Source organism: Ctenocephalides felis, unplaced genomic scaffold (genome assembly GCF_003426905.1).
Source record: "Ctenocephalides felis isolate EL2017-DRISC unplaced genomic scaffold, ASM342690v1 CF-g0.4_SCAFFOLD_03571, whole genome shotgun sequence".
Lineage (NCBI taxonomy): Eukaryota > Metazoa > Arthropoda > Insecta > Siphonaptera > Pulicidae > Ctenocephalides > Ctenocephalides felis.
The window spans coordinates 3,750,155-3,769,221 of NW_020539725.1; the positions used below are offsets into that span (position 1 = coordinate 3,750,155).

At 28.9% G+C, this 19,067-nt stretch overlaps 1 protein-coding gene across 1 annotated transcript in view; it reads left to right on the plus strand.

The window, feature by feature from the left end:
* Nucleotides 1-2,486: 2,486 nt before the first annotated feature.
* Nucleotides 2,487-19,067, plus strand: part of LOC113385493 (retinol dehydrogenase 11-like) — a 98,223-nt gene continuing 81,642 nt past the window's right edge. The window contains exon 1 of the mRNA XM_026623350.1: nt 2,487-2,616. The gene's annotated coding sequence lies outside the window, so the exon portion shown is untranslated. The remainder of the gene's footprint in view (nt 2,617-19,067) is intronic.

A 19,067-nucleotide genomic window follows, 5' to 3' on the forward strand; every position in this document is an offset into this window, starting at 1 on the left:
TATTTTCCTCCGAGATATAACATCAAATACGAACAATTGCATGAATTTTTCAAAACCTTAGGATCAAAGTTTCTTGTGGGAGGAGACTTTAATTGCAAAAATAAGCTATGGGGCTCGAGGATTACTACCACAAAAGAACGTGAGTTAGAGAAACTAATATATACAAACAAATGCGCTTTTATATCGCCTTGGTCACCAACCTATTGGCCAAATGGTCAATGTGAACATACAGACCTCTTAGATTTTGCAATCACTAAAAGTATTTGTACATCAAATGTTGAAATTTCCACTTCATATGACTTGTATTCAGATCATTCTCCTCTATTATTGACTTTGAGATCTACAGCTATCATTAATATTCCACCTACCTATTTGCATAACTACAAAACAGATTGGAAACTATATCGAGAACATATCTCAGAAAAAATGGATTTAAAAATTAGATTGAATTACCCGTCTGATGTGGACGATGAATTAAATAAATTTATATTTCTACTACAGGATTCCACCAAATTAGCTACCCCTCCTATAAAACATACAGGTAGGAATATTACTAGTATGGAGATAAAACAATTATTAGCCGAAAAACGCAGGACCAGAATATTATGGCAAAAATTCCACGATCTTCAAATGAAAACGTTATTCAACAACTTAAATAATAAACTTAAAAATAAATTAAAAGAATTTAATAATTCCAACTTTGAAGACTATATATCGAATCTCTAGATTGGACAATTCTATTTGGCACCCAATAAAGAGCAATAAAAAACCGAAATCTATAAGCAATCCAATAAAAGTCGCCACAGCAAATGGTTTTTCCTGGGCTAGGAGTAATGAAGAAAAGATTAAGTGTTTTGCAAATTATCTAGAAACAGTATTCAAACCTAATATTTCTGAATACAACGGTAATTCACGAACGGGAAACCAGACTCCACTACCATCTACGATTCATCGTGTTCCTAGATTCACACCTGGAGAAGTTCTCTCACAATGTCATTCTCTGCGTAATAGAAAAGCTCCAGGCATGGACCTCATCACTCCTAAAATGCTTAAGGAACTACCTAAAAAGGGACTCGTCTTAATTACTTACGTCATAAATGCTATATTAAGACTTAATTACTGACCAAATGCTATGAAATCGTCAGAAATTATATTGATAGCAAAAGCGGACAAAAACCCTGAGATTGTTGATTCATATAGGCCAATAAATCTCATTTCCACTTTGGAAAAAGTGTTTGAAAAACTTATACTGATGATATATTTGTTAATCATAATGACTTATTTCCAGATCACCAATTTGGTTTTCGACGCAAGCATTCCACAATTCAGCAATGCCACAAGGTTGTGGATAATATACTTAAAGCATTTGAAAAAAAGGAATACTGTACTGCAAGTAAAAAATGAATTATTACACCTGTACGCCGTATTGATATAACAGGAGCAGAAGGTGATGATCCATCATGGGCAAAGACATCTATCATCAGTTTTTAAACCAAATATTGATCGCATTATTTCTAATGACCTAGATTTAAATTCGTTACCACCAGTGAATAAGGGCAGCTGTCTCAAATTCTTTTCATTAAATATGGTATTCAAAAAAAATGCTAAACTAAAAACTAAGAAATCCGCTGGGTTTGACTCAATTACACCGAAACAGCAAAACTTTATACATTCATAAAAATAATAAGTGTGTCGTATCCAATATTAATAAATATTATTTCAACTTCTTGTCAATTACTATTGAAAGTAAATTATAATCTATTTTATCAATTTTATTATCTTGTTAACTACTATTAATTAGTCCCTTTCAAATCGTAATCATATTCGATTAACCTGTTAACTTAATAATTAATACGTTGATGATTCTGAAACGTCAATACAAACCGAATGTTATATTTGAGCATCTAAATCACTTAGTAAATCTGATCAAATATATGCTTACATAATACATACAACACGAACTGTTTTCTGATGCTTGTATTGTCAAAATTATCATAAAGCAAAACAGATAACAAAATTTTGGATCAGGGGTCCCGGGTTCGATACTCACTTCGAGCAGCCTGTTGTCAGGCAGAAGTGACAACGATTTTCACTTGGAAATATAGATAGCAATATGTTTTCAAGTGAAAATAGCCCTTGCCCGGCATTGCTGCACTACTAAAAAGTCATCACTATTACAACAATTGTAATAGTAAAAATTCAGCACATAGAGATGAGACAACTGTTTGGGTTGCCATCAATAATAAAACAAACGTAGTTTGTAAGAGATTCATCACAACAGCTCATAGAAACCATAAGTTCAGATCGCTGTTCAAATTAAATTAAAAAAAAAATAACAAAATTTGGTCTGTTAGATAATATTAACAAAAACTGGAATAAGTGAAAATAATACCTGATCAGTGACGTTACGGCCGAGAATTCGAGTTGCAATACAATCCCCACCAAATTAGAATGGGGCCATTTACTTTTACCGGAACGTGATGAGACAGTGAATGACCACAACAGTTTATTGTGTGTAGTGATTGAATATAGATGCATTGCATATTTTCCATTTAAGATTGTGATTTAAATGTCATAATTTAAGCGAAGTTTGTATCGGAATATCATTTAGCCAAGGTAATTATTGAACATTAATTCTGAATATATCATACAATAATTATAACTTAATTATAATTGTTGTTTCCTTTTTGATGATTATAGTATAAATTGCGTTTGATTTTTTTTTTATATACTTTATTTAATAACAATCAGAATTTACAAAATTCTATGAGCTATTGTGCTTATGTTTAAACTCATTCACACAGTAAACATACTCACACACAGTCATACAAACACACATAATAGATTGGCTGAATTTTAAAAATTTTAATAGCTGCCACTCCATCGAGTGGTCAACTAATCTGGCTGAGGTATGCGTTTGAAATGTTTATAAAAAATATAACAAATATAAGTATTAAATTTAGTTCAAGTTATTTGTATTATAAGAATGCATGTGAAAATTTGTCGTAATGATTCTTCAAGAAAGTTGTCAATAACAAAACAATAGTAACAATGTTATAATCATTGTTTGTTAGAACATATCCTCAAAAAATAATACATATGTTAAAGTTTGTTGTAATGGTTCTTCAAAAAATTTGTCAAGGACAAAACAATAATAACATTTTCATAAAATTTGATTCTTATGAACTTGTCAACATGTTAACGTGAAATTAATGTAGATCTAGTTCATCTAACGTCAATAATAATATCATTTATGACGGTTTCATGACGTTTATACTTGTATTATTATTGTATTATGCTTGTTAAAGTTTGTGGTAATGACACTTCAAGAAACTTGTAAATGACAAAATAAGGATTATTATATATAAATCATTTTTATCTATTTTGTTTACGTCTGGTTTACAATTGATCATTTTTGAAAAATTGGCTATAGCATTTACTGCGACGTAATTATTTCTAATTAGAACGTAATAGGATGAACTTGCAAGTCATAAAGTCAAAAAAATCTAATAACTAGAATATTAAGATGATTTTCAATTTTTATATATTTAAAATCAATTTAAGTCAGATAAAAAACTGCATTGAAAAATGTTTAGTAGATTTTTTCTGTTGGAACCCCTAAATCTTGCAAATTCGATATATATAGAGTAAATTTTTACTTTTAGGTTGAAGTTACCGACAATTCAATTTGTTCATATCTTTGATAAAATAAATTATTGATTTTGTTCATTTGTCTAACAATTTTAACAAAAAAATGTTTTTTACAACTGTATATTATCAATTTATCAAATAATTATATAATCTTCTATATATATAAAAATAAGTCGGGTTTTCCTTCCTGATGAAATAACTCCAGAACGCACGAACCAATTTCGACAATTTTGCATTCGTTGGAAAGGTCTCAGGCTCCGCAAGGTTTATAGCTAAGAAAATTAGTTGTGCATGGCATAGTGCCTTAATGCAAACTGCTGGAACTTCTCGAACCGTAATTAAAAATTCGAGTAATGACATTAGTGAGAATTATCAGAATTATGCTTGGTTAAGTCAACGAGCAATTCTTGCCGCAAAGAATAATGATGTACACGCACTGAATTTCACCATTCAATCAAAAATTGCTGGCGATTTGGTGACATACCAATGATCCCGACTGGTCTTCCGTTTGACTTCAAACGATTGCAATTTCCATTTCGCCTTGCGTTCGCAATAATAAGTCGCAAAGCCAATCGCTTAGAGTTTGCGGGATAAATTTCAAATAGATTATTTAGAAAATCATTGTTTTTCACATGGGCAGTTATACGTTGCCTGTTCACGAGTTGGAAAACCATCCGCTTTGTTTGTTAACGTCAGACGAAAAAACAAAAAACAAAAATCAGACGAAAAAACGTTTACCAAAGAGCACTTCAATGAAACGGATAATTTGCGGATCCACTTTCATTTACTTATAGAAGTTCAACTAAAAAACACTTCATTTTTCTCACGAACCCATCTGGTGGCGAAACGGAGTTCGTCGGGTTTGCTAGTATAATATATATATATATATATATATATATATATATATATATATACATAGCTGGGCATTAACTCGTTAATCCGTTAATCGTTAATTAACGAAGTTAACATTTTGATTAACGGATTAACTTTTAAGTTAACTTTTGAAAATGTTAACGGACACGTTAACTTCCGTTAAAATGCCAGAAGTCCGTTAATCGTTAATCCAATGCCCAGGACCGTGCCAGGCCAGCGTGCAGTGCGTGCACCGCACGCAGGCGGCCGCCTTTTGAGACGGCCGAGGGGCGGCCAAATGAAAAAAAGAACAAATTCAAAGACGGCCATAACGTTGGATTAAGAGGCGGCCAAGCTCAAAGTCCGCTGAACTCATTCGCTGCCGTAAAGTCCGCTGTATATATCTAATAGACCAAAATTACCGTAGTAAAAATCAGCCAAAGGCGGCCCTATTGAATGCGACTCTGTTTCTAAATAATTTATAAGTTATAAACTTGGTGTAAGTGGCAACTTTGCCTAAATCAAGTTGCATGAAGTATCCAACATGTGTTAATAATCGACTTAACAATGAAAATATATTAATTCATGAGTACATTGCAATGTGAAAAACTATCGCAGATTATTCAATTTTGTACAAATTTTCTAAAAATATTAGTTATGTTTTATAAATAGTTTAAAAATTACATATTATCGAACAAGAAACAAACTGTAGTAAATTAAAAACAAGATCCAAATTTCCAAAGCATTTTGTTAATCAATAACTGAAAAACGACTCGTCGATTATTGACAAAATTCAATCAGCAAGATTCTCAAATGAAAAACGTTTGTAATGGTTTTTGAATTTTTAAAATCAATTCACTAATTAAAAATTTGAGACTTTTTTTTAAATTCTAAAGGCAAAACTAAGCAGCACGAGTGCTTATCGAATTTACGAATTTTGACGATTTTTCAAATGGGATTGTGCATTTTTGAGAAAAGGTCCACTAAAGATGAAATTTTGACTCACGTAAAAAAGCGCCGTTCATTTTTGCAATCTTTGATAGAACAGATTTTAAAAATTAAAATGACTTAATGTGGGTCGAAATATTTAGTTATCTTAGAGACCATGATCACTATCGCCAAGAAAGTTTTATAAATATCATCGTAAAGCAATATTCATCAATTAAACACGAAGAAACGAACCGACCGATCTCTTAGAAGTAATCAGCACGATTCCTAAATGATATCTTTCAAACAGTTCCTGAATTTTTAAAATCGATGCAGAATTTTTGGCTAAAACGTGTACAATAAATTTCATATTTTTCTGTTGATTAGAAACAGCTTGGCCGATCGTCGCACAAAACTGACAGGCGCTAGTCATTATCTAGTTACATCAAATGACTTTTAAACTTTTGAATTGGATTTAACCGTTTTTGAGAAAACGTTGCCGAAAATTCAAAAATCGGCTTTCAAACGATTCAGAATGACTTAAAATGTCGAGAAAACTTGAAAATTACAAGACGATTTTTTTCGTGAGAACATATTGGATATTTTCCTATTATGCTATTTTTAAGGGCGGCCATTTATATGCTCGCACGCAGGCGGCCACATACCCAGGCACGGCCCTGCCAATTATTACTATTTACCGCACGGCACAGCTTTAGCCAATGCCTTATTAAATGACATAGAGAAAAGATTTGGACCACTCGTGAATGATGAACAGTGCCAACATGTTCAAAAGACTTGTTCAACGATGCTGCATTCCTCGGGGAACAGATATTTATAAATCAATTTATTAAATACAATACTGCTATACCCTCAAGCGCTGCAGTTGAACGTTTGTTTTTCACGGGTAAAGACATTTTGACACCAAAACGAGCCTCGCTTTCATATGAGAACTTCAACATGTTAATGTTCATGAAGAGAAATATGCACCTAATACCCGACGCTTAACCCGTCGCGCGTTTCCTATTTTTCGCAAAAAATCTCTTTCCCTTTATTTAGAAAAAAATTCTTGTAAAACTAATATGCAATCATAAAAACAGAAAGTTGACCAATAGCGTTATTATCACGGTGTGTGCATAAAGCGCGTCGCGCCATTAAGGGGTTAAATTATACAAGTATTTTGTTTTATTCATAACCTGTTAACTTCCAGAACCTAAACCAATAAGTTTTTTAAGTTCACTAACGCAACAACATAAAAATGTAATTTTATACATATTAACGGATTATCGATTAACGTTAACTTGCGTTAATTATTCCGAAATGTAACGCTTTAACGTTTAACGAAGCTAACTTTTTTTGTAGCGGATTAACGATTAACGAAGTTAACTTTTTGATTAACGGTGCCCAGCTATGTATATATATATATGTCTAGTATGCTGACCCGACAAACGTTGTTTTGCCATAAAAAATATGTCTAGTATGAAAATAAATAATTGATTGCAAATTGGTATGTAAGTGAAAGGATCAGCTAACAAAAAACATATGAATAGTTTATCCACATCCAAATATTACTGGATAATATTAATAGTCTTGCAAGGACTAACCTAATCTGAAACTGATTCTATTTATATCAATTAGCACATTTAGACTTTAAAGATTTTGATATATAATTACCGCGATTTTGATTAATTCATTAATTTTTGATTTACGAAGTAAAACCCGATAATTCATTTCTAACTTATGTTGTTATGTGGCATGCCCTTCGAATTGACTAATATTTAATGCTTTAAATTCTTATTTATAGTATAATTTATATGATGTATATATATTTACACATACTTATAGTATGCAATTAATATAACTTTTATTCATTGATATTTTATTTCGTACTATATTTCTTAGCAGTAATAATATATATTTTAAATATTGTTTCATTTCATGTGTTAATTTGTTTAACGCCAGATCTAACTAATTTTATATTTTAATTAACGCTACTGCCCCTGATCATGAAACATATATTTATTAAATTGAAATTCAGTCAAAAACATTTAATTTCATGAACAATACTTTTAATATTTAATAAAAATAAATTTTAAGAATCTAACAAATATATATTGCTTTCTAAACTTTCCACCAATAACTTTCTATCAATTCAAAATTGGCAACATGAAGTTATATAATATTTATTAATTTTTTTAGCAGATAATCATATATAATCTTCAAGTAGACTCACACAGAAACGCGGTATAAACCTTTGCATTCAAATATTACAATATAATCATAGAACTGTTCTTTGTACTGTGAAAAATTTAGGATGATGAAATTGCTTGCCTTATGAAGGACCAATTGTAAATACTTTGATTATAACTGTTTATATTTATTTTATATTAATAACAAGTTATACGTATATTTACAATAATTTTAATACAGTTTTTGATTACGTTCTGACTGATTGATTGATTTGTATAAAATTTTTGATAGATGATTTTTTGTTTATATATCAATATAGCCGCATGCTTTGATTGGCGCGAACATTCTCCCGGCCTTGAAATATAGATTTCAAAATGATTGGTAATCTTCATTAATGTGAATTAATTAGATGTTTGTGGTTCTGGTAACACACAAATTTCTAAACTGCATTTCTTGATTGTTATTGGAAATCATAGTTTATAGATTCATTTTTTTTGAGTGTTTTCAGACTAATCAGCAATAATCAGTTCAATATTTTCTGCTTCTAAATTGTCTTATTGAAGCACTCTAACATTCTCATTTTGAACTGGTTATGGTGGTTGTATCTGCAAACGAGAAAAGTCTGCAATTGACTCCATATTCCACACGCTCTTGTTGCACATTTTTTGAAGTTGCTAATGTTGGGCAAGCTTGTTTTCGAAGATATCAAGCATTGACACATAGCAAGTTGAGGTTTAAGATTTTTGAATATGGAAGTGATCAGTATCTTTTGTATTAGAGCTTAAGCAATATTTAACTATGTTCCGATCTGTGTCTGAATTCTTCCGAAGTGTGAATAATTTGAGGTTTGAAATATAAGCCGTGATTGAATATGATTCCACGATATAGTTTCTTTTTCCATGTTATTCGTAATCTTGTTTTAGTTCGATTTATTTGCAAAGTTTATAACATTTCTAGCAAATCTTATCGTTTTGTTATATGAATATATTTTGCGAGATTTATGCATTGCTATCAAACATTTTGTCGTTAAATCAGATATTAGTTCGAATATAATACTATATTCATTATATCTTGTGTTTAAGAGACATGCGATAAAATGACATAGAAAAGCCTCCATTTTTTTCATTTAATCTTATTTTAAGATTTAAGTGGTAAAGATATAATATTTAAATACTCATGTGTTTAGGTATGGTATCGATAATTGATAGATGAATGGATTTTTGGACAGCGCTATGGGGTGACATTTGTAATAAGTTAAAGTTTTAGGTTTGAGTTTTGATTTGAACCCCAACGTGCAAAATTCCATTTCACCTAAGAATGATGTCAATGTCTTTAGTTTTAAATATTTGTTAATGCGTACTTTAGTTAGGTATGTCTTGCTTGATTGTTAGAACCAATGTTTTTTGCAATGGTTTGTTAATGCGGACTTAATTAAGTATGTTTTGCTTGATTGTCATGACTTGTTTTGATTTTATCAACTTATTAAGTGATTTATTCATTTGTTAATCATTAATAAACTCTGTGATGTTTTGTTCTTTGTCATTTTAGTATTTGTACAAAGTTGAGATTCATAACACGTACCAGTTTAATGAGTACATGCTAAACTTGCAATTCAGATTCATATTTCAATCGCAAAAATTGCAAAATTGTCAATCGTGCGATGCAGTCTTTAGTTAGAAACCAAGATGAACCTCGGCGCGTTGCAATGCTTTAATACACTACAATGATTTTAATAAATTGTATGTAACCAGTAGTTTGCATACATTTCTGTTTTGAATAAATAAAATATATTCGCAAAAGCGATTTTATATTTATAAAAATAGAGATTTCAATCATATTAGAGTGACAACCCTAGTAGAAACGAATCGTGGCGCAATATTGTACTTTTTATGGGCTCTATATTGTTTACCAATATTGCTATAATATTATTCTGTTAACATTTTCCCATATAAATCCAATATTAAAACCAATATAGGTCCCATATAAAACCAATATTGATAAACAATATTAAAATCCCATTCAATACTAATATAAGCTCAATATTGAAAACCAATGTAAGATTAATATAAATAAACAATATTTACCCTACATAAAAAACCAATATAAGCTCAATATAAATAAACAATATTTACCCCAAATTCAAAATTATTATTTAACCCTCATTTAAAAATATTATTAAATTAATATAAAAAAACAGTATTTAACTCATTGATAATAAAAGTTTATTTATTCTAAATGAATACATACATTTTTAAATAGTTTATGTATTGAATCTTAATAATTTTATTAACAATTTACACATTATTTTATAATAATAAGAAATAGAACAATCAAAATATTTTCAGTCATTATAATAATTTGGAGAATCTTAATGGTAAATCATAATCTCATCTTTGTTAATTCTATCGCCTTTATTGTCTATTTATAAGTATTTTAATTAGTGATAGAAATTCTTATATTATTTGGATATTTTCACACATGTTTTAACATTTTCTTGCATTCGATCACGATTACACCTGAAATAAGATAAAATATATTAATATTTTATAGCAATATTTCTGGAATATATTGATTTTATAAACTCATAATAAATTCAATTACTTAGCTTTTAATAAAAAACATTTCTGGCATTGTAGTTTATTGAAAACTCATATTTTCTAGAACTCGATCACAGTTAAATCTGAAATAATTAAAAATACAGTAATTATAAAATTTTAACATTAATTTAAAACAGTACAATTATAATTTTAAATTAAAACAAAAAACTGTTGATGGAAATACGAATATCAAATATTGAAAAGCGATAATAAATATTGAAAAGTCTGCATTTAATAAGTTTGTTAATATTTTTATTACCTTTTATCAAATCCATTTTTGCTATGTGATAGTTTTTATATTACAGCTGATTTTACATCCATTTCAATTTAGTCAATCTAGAATATATAAAACACATAATTGTTTACTAAATATGTATGTTGATTTATATAATATAAGCAATAAATATACTTACGTACTTTAACCATGAAACTCAAAATTGTGTTAATTAACCGCTTGATTTTAATTATAAACTGTTCACAAAATATGTTCTTAGCCAATTATTATTTGATATCATAGATCATTTTATTATTCACTAAATATTCACTAAAAATTCACGGACTTTCTTCATACAATATTTATAATTGAGAAATATTTTGCAATATTATAATAAATAATAAATTCAAAGAGTGATATTTCCACAGCTGATACTAGTAACAAGTCAACTGGTAACTGAAGTACTCCGAAATATACAGAATGTCTGGCAGGTACTTTAAGCCTCCGAAGGGTCGTGCATATTGCCTTGAAATGCACATACATTTATACAAAAAAAGGTTATTGAAGTGGTGTGCGTGCATTCGCGCGTTCGTACGGATAAACTTTCTAAAGAGAGATGCAAAAAGAAAAAATTCGGGGTAGTTATTCATAATCATGTATATGTGTATAAATATGTGTGTTATTCCAGAATATTTTTAAAATATATGAATAAATATAAAACGTTTAAATTTATGTATAAATATAAATTGATTTTTAAAAAATTTAATGCAGACAATTGTTGGAAATTTTATTGTAAGATTTTTGATAAATTGCACGTTCCGATATCTGTTATAACTTCCAAGTTATGTATAAAAAAAGAAATTATCAAATTTACTTTATGCAATATTTCTGCTAGTTCATTAAATTATTATATGATTTTTATATGCAATTTTTTTTTTGTTAATATTAACCACTAAAATAGTTTTGTCAACTAAACATATAAATATAAACTTAGATTTTTTTTTGTTCGACATTAACACATATTTTTGAAATGTTTATTTGTAACAAAATAGTCAAAATAAAAAGCAATCAATAATTTAACTATTTCGACGCAATATCACATCCAACAAGTTAATACATTTTGAAATATTTATAAAATTTTATAAAATTACAAGATTATACTAGTTGATATAACAAATTTATACAAAGTTTTATTTTTCTTCAATAAACATTTTGTTTGAATTTGTTTTTATTACTTGGTTTGATATGTATTGACATTATTTGAATTTGTTATATCTTCTAGAAATGTTGTAATGTTATAATGATGCGTAATTTTTAAAAAAATTATTAACCTCGGGTGGTTACATATAATGTCACATAATGTCAAATCGTTCTTTATAAGTAGTTAACTTATTTATCGCTTTTTGTTTCAAGTATTTGACTGCAAATAATATAATCAACGTAATAGTATACCCTGTGTATAAAGCGAGATATGCGCTAACGCTCATCTTTACGTGCTGTTGGTGGCCTAGTGGTTAGAGCGTTAGACTTCCATATTTGGGACGTCTTATTATACCGGGTTCGAATCATACAATCGTTTTTTATTTTTTTATGTAAAACAAAAAGTTATCACATTTTTTTTCATTTGAACGCAATAATCTATTTTTAAAAACAAGGAACAAAGTATGTATATTCAACGGTCATTGATTACGTTTACATAAACAAATTATAATGGATTTAATTAATTTAGCTATTTATTAATTAATTCTGATCAAGAATATGATTTTTAAGAGGCCCCATTCATGTTTTTGTCGCTAATTTATTATATAAAATTGATTATTTTCTTGACCAATGTAAATACGATGAAGAAGACAATGATTAGCTGTGTATTAGCTAAGATATTATCAATGAGTTAAATACTGTTTTTCTATATAAATATGGTTCAAATAATATTTTTGGATTTGGGGTAAATATTGTTTATTTATATTGATTTTATATTGGTTTTTAATATTGAGCTTATATTGGTTTTGAATGGGATTTTAATATTGTTTATCACTATTGGATTTATATGGAGTCCATATTGGTTTTAATATTGACTTTTTAAAGGCATTAATGAAAAAAATGTATCAAACTATTAATTACGATCGCACATATGGCTTTCTAAAAGCTTTAATTATGTTTCTTGTGCTAATTAATTATTTAAAGTTAATTTTTTTCGTGACCCTCATAAATACCATGTATTTCCCAAGTTCGATAATACTGGAGAAACGAAATATTGAATTAATAAATAAAATGTATCAAACTATTAATTACGATCGAACATATGACTTTTTAAAAGCTTTAATCATGTTTTTGGTGCTAATTAATTATTTAAAATTAATTTTTTTCGTGACCCTTTTAAATACCATGTATTTCCCAAGTTCGACAATACTGAAGAAACGAATCTTGGTTGCCCACAAAAAGTTTCCATAACCCCCACATTTAAAATTTATATTGAATTAATAAATAAAATGTATCAAACTATTAATTACGATCGTACATATGACTTTTTAAAAGCTTTAATCATGTTTTTGGTGCTAATTAATTATTTAAAATTAATTTTTTTCGTGACCCTTTTAAATACCATGTATTTCCCAAGTTCGACAATACTGAAGAAACGAATCTTGGTTGCCCACAAAAAGTTTCCATAACCCCCACATTTAAAATTTATATTGAATTTATAAATAAAATGTATCAAACTATTAATTACGATCGAGCATATGACTCTTTAAAAGCTTTAATCATGTTTTTGATGCTAATTAATTCATTAAAGTTAATTTTTTTCGTGACCCTTATAAATACCATGTATTTCCCAAGTTCGATAATACTGAAGAAACAAATCTTGGTAGCCCACAAAAAACGTCGATTATGCCCTCATTTAAAAATTATGTATAATTCATGTAAATATAAAATCAGAGGTGTAAATCAGATGGGAAACATGTTTTTTAATTGTAATAAACCATATAAAACAGTTCTCTCATGAATTTTCCAAATTTTCCATAATTTTGAAAACAAATATTGTCCGGTCCATCTAAAGACAAGATTCAAATATTGCGCCACGATTTTTTACCCCTCTGGCCACGATACATTTCTACTAGGGAATAAGATCGCTCCAATATAATTTTTTATCAAACGCGATACTTAATGCCCGTTTCATTTTTCGCGCAAGAATTTTTAATAATTGTGCCTCACTTAGTTTGAGGTATAAGAATGCTATGTGTTTTGATAGTGCTATTCTAGACTTTTCCACTATCAATTTTATTTTATAGCTAGAATTTGAAGTGAAAAACACATTCATTCGCGCGCTATATGTATAGATATGTAATTTCATGCTTAGACGATTTGGAGTTGGAAAGAAAAGTTTTGAATGGTTAGAATTCAATTCATAAAGATTGAGTTTAGCTTGCGTTAAAATGTTAGTGAGGTTGTTAATAAAAAATTTCATTATTGTATCAGCTGTAGTTAATGAACTATTAACGTTAAAATAATTTCTGGGGATTTCGAATATTTTTAGATGTTCAGTTATGCTTTGTTTAGGTGATTGTTCTGAACATCGTATTGATAAGAACGTATGTTGTTGATTCATGTTTATGTTGTTATTGGAGGTTTTTCCCCGAATTGTTTGGTGAATCTTTCTGTCGTTTATCTGAACTAAAACTTGTTCGATCACTCTCTTTGTATCGACCGTTAGTATTGAAGTATAAATTTTAAAATTTGTTTTAATGAAACAGATTTCGTTTCGGATATTCGGTCTAACAAGTTGTAGCTCAGTTAACAGCAGACTTGTACCGGATTTACAAGGTGCTTCCAAAATTACGCGAAAATTAGTTGTTAAATTGATTGACTTTAACACGTCTGGATGAGGTGAATATAAATTTATTTTAGGTATGCTTGCTTTTATGAAGTTATCATATTCGGTGAATTGGTTTCTGTTTGCAAGTGAAATATGACGTTTTAATGTTACTTGCCTTTTATATTCTATGTCTTTGATATTTTTTGCAAATTGAATTATAGTACCAAAACTTCCGTCAATAGTCATAATTGTATTAGTAATAGAATGTTCTTCGCGTTGTTTTTCCGTTTCAGTAAAGTATTGTTTATCGTCGTATGGTTCGCGTATTTCTGAAGATGTATCTACTTGAGCTTCAAAGTTAGATTCATGATTTGATACCGAAATTGATTTAGAAATGTTTAATTGAGGTAAATAACATTGAGGCTGTTTTATGTTACCTGCATTATTTGTTGTTTTGGTATAATTTAAATTGAATTCCGAACTAGTATCTGATTTATTCAATGCTGCTAGTCTAAGCTTTGATAATGTTGTCAAGCATTTTTGGTATTTATCAAAAAACTCTTCTAATTCGTTATCAAATAAATTATCAATTTCTTCTTCATCATCAAGTAAAGTTGCTATTTTGATAACCGTATCTTCAAACAAGTCAAAGATAGGTCTTACATATTCTTTAAAACGACTTATTTCAGAAATATTCAATTCACACACAGGCATGTGTGACCATTGATTGCAAATCTTTTCGCAATATGCTAATTGCGATTTAATTTCTAGTTGCTTTGTTTTGAGTGATTTTAAAGTTTTTAACGATTCCATCTGTCACAGATCGTACTAAACTCTATTAATTAAATGAGAAAAGATTGATAAGAAGGAATTGTAATTGAATAACCTGGTTTCTTGTTTTGCTTGTGCTTGTAGCTGTAGCTCCAAATTTGAACTTCTTATCTTGATTTTAAACTTCCTCTTTATTTAATCTTGATTTACTTGGTTTATGCTTGTTTTGCTTGATTTCTCCTTCGATTGCTGGACGTCACATCCGTCTCGTATGGACCAATGAAAATTTAAGATGGTTGAATCCAGCTCGTAAGGACCGATGAAAAATTTAGGATGTTGTGATTCGGCTCGTAAGGGCCAATGAAAAATTTAGGATGATGAAATTGCTTGCCTTATGAAGGACCAATTGTAAATACTTTGATTATAACTTTTTATATTTATTTTATATTAATAACAAGTTATACGTATATTTACAATAATTTTAATACAGTTTTTGATTACGTTCTGACTGATTGATTGATTTGTATAAAATTTTTGATAGATGATTTTTTGTTTATATATCAATATAGCCGCATGCTTTGATTGGCGCGAACATACTGTTTGAGTGTTGCGTACGCCTCAGCATAGGGTCTACTGTACCCGACGTTATCGCTCGAATTGTTCTTAAGTCGTTGGTCTAGATCAGGCATCGGCAACCTACGGCACGCGTGCCAGGCTTGGCACGCGATGGGGTTCTGAATGGCACTCTATAAAGTAATCAGGAAAATCGCAAATATTGAGTGATTTTTAAGAGAAAATGTTTAATTATAATTATTTTTCTAACGTAGCTCGCTAATGTAATTCAACCTACTGTTATGCATAATTTCCCCGATGCAGCTTCGACTTAAATATATAAGATGCACAGGTCCCATCTATGCCTATGCACTATGAACCGAATCTTTACGAGCATCCCCGAAGACAGACAGACCGAGGTTTCCTTATCGCAAAAACAGATCTTTAGTTCTCTCTTACACTGCAGATTTCAAGAAGCGAACAACAAACATACAAAAATCATTTAATCATTCTTTCTAAATAAACTTTCTAAATCAAACCAGTGTTTCATATAATTTCTTCTGTATTACAAATTAAGTTCTTTATTTCTTATTCACGCTTATGGCACAACAAATCTGGTGGCAGTAACGGTGAGATATAACCTAAAACTAATTAATAAAACGGCCAGTGAAAAGAAAAATCAGAAGAACAGATAAATTTGGAAGAACTACTTCGTGAGCAGAAATCCATTATTTCAAGATTGGCATTGTCGATGGTGATGGCTGCCATATTGTCTTCTTGTTAGCAGATACTAGAAAGCACGGAACGAAGCCAAGCGCTATACCTACAGGACGACGGCCATTTTGGTTTGAAAGAATTTATAGAGTCGATTGATTCATGGTTTTTGTTTTTTTTTACCAAATTCTAGACATCATATTTTTTTTCGCTTCTTGATAATATTCATTTACAAATTTTTAGAAATTTTTAGAAAATTTTACATATATTTTAGAATTTTTTTTTGTGTCACGTGTTTTTTTTCTTTTCTTGTAAAAGCATAAGGTTTTTAATTTTTTCAATTCAAACTTTTAGATTTTCAAACTTTTAGATTTTCGAACTTTTAGATTTCCAACTTTTAGATTTCCAACTTTTAGACTAACTTTTAGATTTTAGATTTTTAGAACTTTGAGAATTGAATATTATAATTGAGAATTATAAACCTAATGATTAAAAGATTAATTATTGTCTAATTTATAGAATTTTTATCAAATTTTTTTTTTATTATTATATATGTATTTTATTCATTCTTCAAACTTCATTTTTACCAAATTTAGTATATACGAGTATATTCATATCAATGTTATATAGAATTTAACTTTAATATCAAGTTCTAATTTTTATCTACATATTTTTACCATTTTACTAATCTTATTGTTCAAAATATAGTGTTGATGTCGAGAGAACGCGAAATTGCTGACCTTCTACTTCCAGAGCAGAGAATTTCCCAAACATTTAGTTTGGGTGAGAGTAACTTTGTTTTTTTTATTGCATAGTCATTACATCTAGATCTATTTTAATTCCCAAATCCTCCTTATTTCCTTTAATTCTCATATTAAAATAAAACCAAATTGCTAACATGGCCCCAGTTTTATCTTTCGAAAAGGCCATGGATATGGTACCTAGATTTGATGGCTGTGACCATACTAAATTAAGCGAATTTTTATACACATGTTCATATATTTTTGATAATATTGATCCCAGTGATCATTTACCCCTATTAAATTTTATTTTACATGTAAAGTTAGGTGGTCGTGCAATGGAGGCTACACGATACTAAACTTTAACAAAATTTTCAGATTTGAAATCATGTTTAGAAAAAATTTATTTTAATGTCAGATCAGTAGCTTCGTTACAAATTGAATTTAGTCAATGCAGGCAGGGCTTTAAAGAAAATGTTACAGATTATGCTTTTCGTTTTAGAAATATTTTAAGAGAATTAACAGATGCAACAATTAGAGAAAATAACAACCCTGCTACTGATGCTTTTTGTTCACAAATTTTAAATAAACAAGCTTATCATGTTTTTAAAGAGGGTTTACACCCTGAACTTAAGACTATTGTTAAATGTAAGTCCACTGATCTAGATTCAGCTATATCGATAGCAACGGAAGAAGAAGTTTCCTTAAATTCATCCTTAGTTTCAAATAGATATAATTTTCCAAGAACTCATTTCAACTCAAATCCCAACTTTAATTCTAATTCTAATTTTTATTCACATCCTAATTTTGATCCAAATTCCAATTTTAATTCTGATTCAAATTTTTATCCAAATTCTAAATTTAAACCAAATCCAAATTTTAGTACCAAAATTGATTTTAATCCTAATTCTAATTACAATCCTGATTCTTATTTTAATTCTAGTTATAATTACAATCCTAATCCTAGTTTCCATTCTGATATTAAACCCGAAGTACTTAAATGTAATTATTGCAAGCTTTCGGGTCATATAATTAAAGATTGTAGGAAAAGAATTTTCAATGAGCAACAACGCTCTAAAGTTAATTTTATTGAAAAGATAGATAAGCCGAACACCAGCAAGGAAGAGATTTGCAAAGCAGGTGAACTAAGAACAGTTCAACTTTCTTGTATTTCAAATAAAAATGATTTAGTTTATGCTAATTTAAATTTCCTAGATACCGAGAAGGACCAGGTTAACATGTTAGTTGACACTGGTGCCGAAATTAGTATCATTAAAATTTCCAAGTTAAAAGATAGCATAGACATTAAAACTAGTATAGAAAATAAATTTAGCATCACTGGTGTGTCGGGTAAGGCTGTAGATAGTTTAGGAAAAGCAAATTTAAGAATTTTATTAGGTGATAAGATAGTTCGACACGATTTTAGTATAGTTAGAGATGACCTCTCTATTAATAGTGATGGCATTTTAGGTTTAGATTTTTTAAAAACATTTAATGGTAAAATCAATTTTCCAGAGTCTAAGTTAATTTTTGATACTGTATATTTTAAATTAAACTTCAATTCAGAATCAAAATTAAATTCAAATTCTAAATTCATAGCTAGGATAGTAAGTAATATTAATTCTTTAGAAACATTAGAAAAGTCGAATATTAGTAAAGATGTATATATTCCAAATTTTCAAATTTCCAGAAACTCTGAATCTTCTAATTTTGTTCCAAATTCTTACAAAAATATAATTTTAGGTAATTTTAATTTAGATAGCATAGGCAAAATTTTAGATAGTGTAAGAAAAAATAAGATATTTTTAAAACAAAATTTTAAATTTAAAGACAAGTTTAAGTCAATAAACTTTGACACGCTTAGTGGTATTTTAACAAATATTTGTCCACGTTCCTTTCATACTTTCAAACAAATTTTAGAACCTAATTTTATTCCTTCGAAACTTAATCCTCAGTTGTTTTGTTCACTTCCAACCAAATTTAATAAATTTCATGCTAATCAAAATGTATATTCAGTTAATCACAATTTTATATTTTACAATTTCAATTTG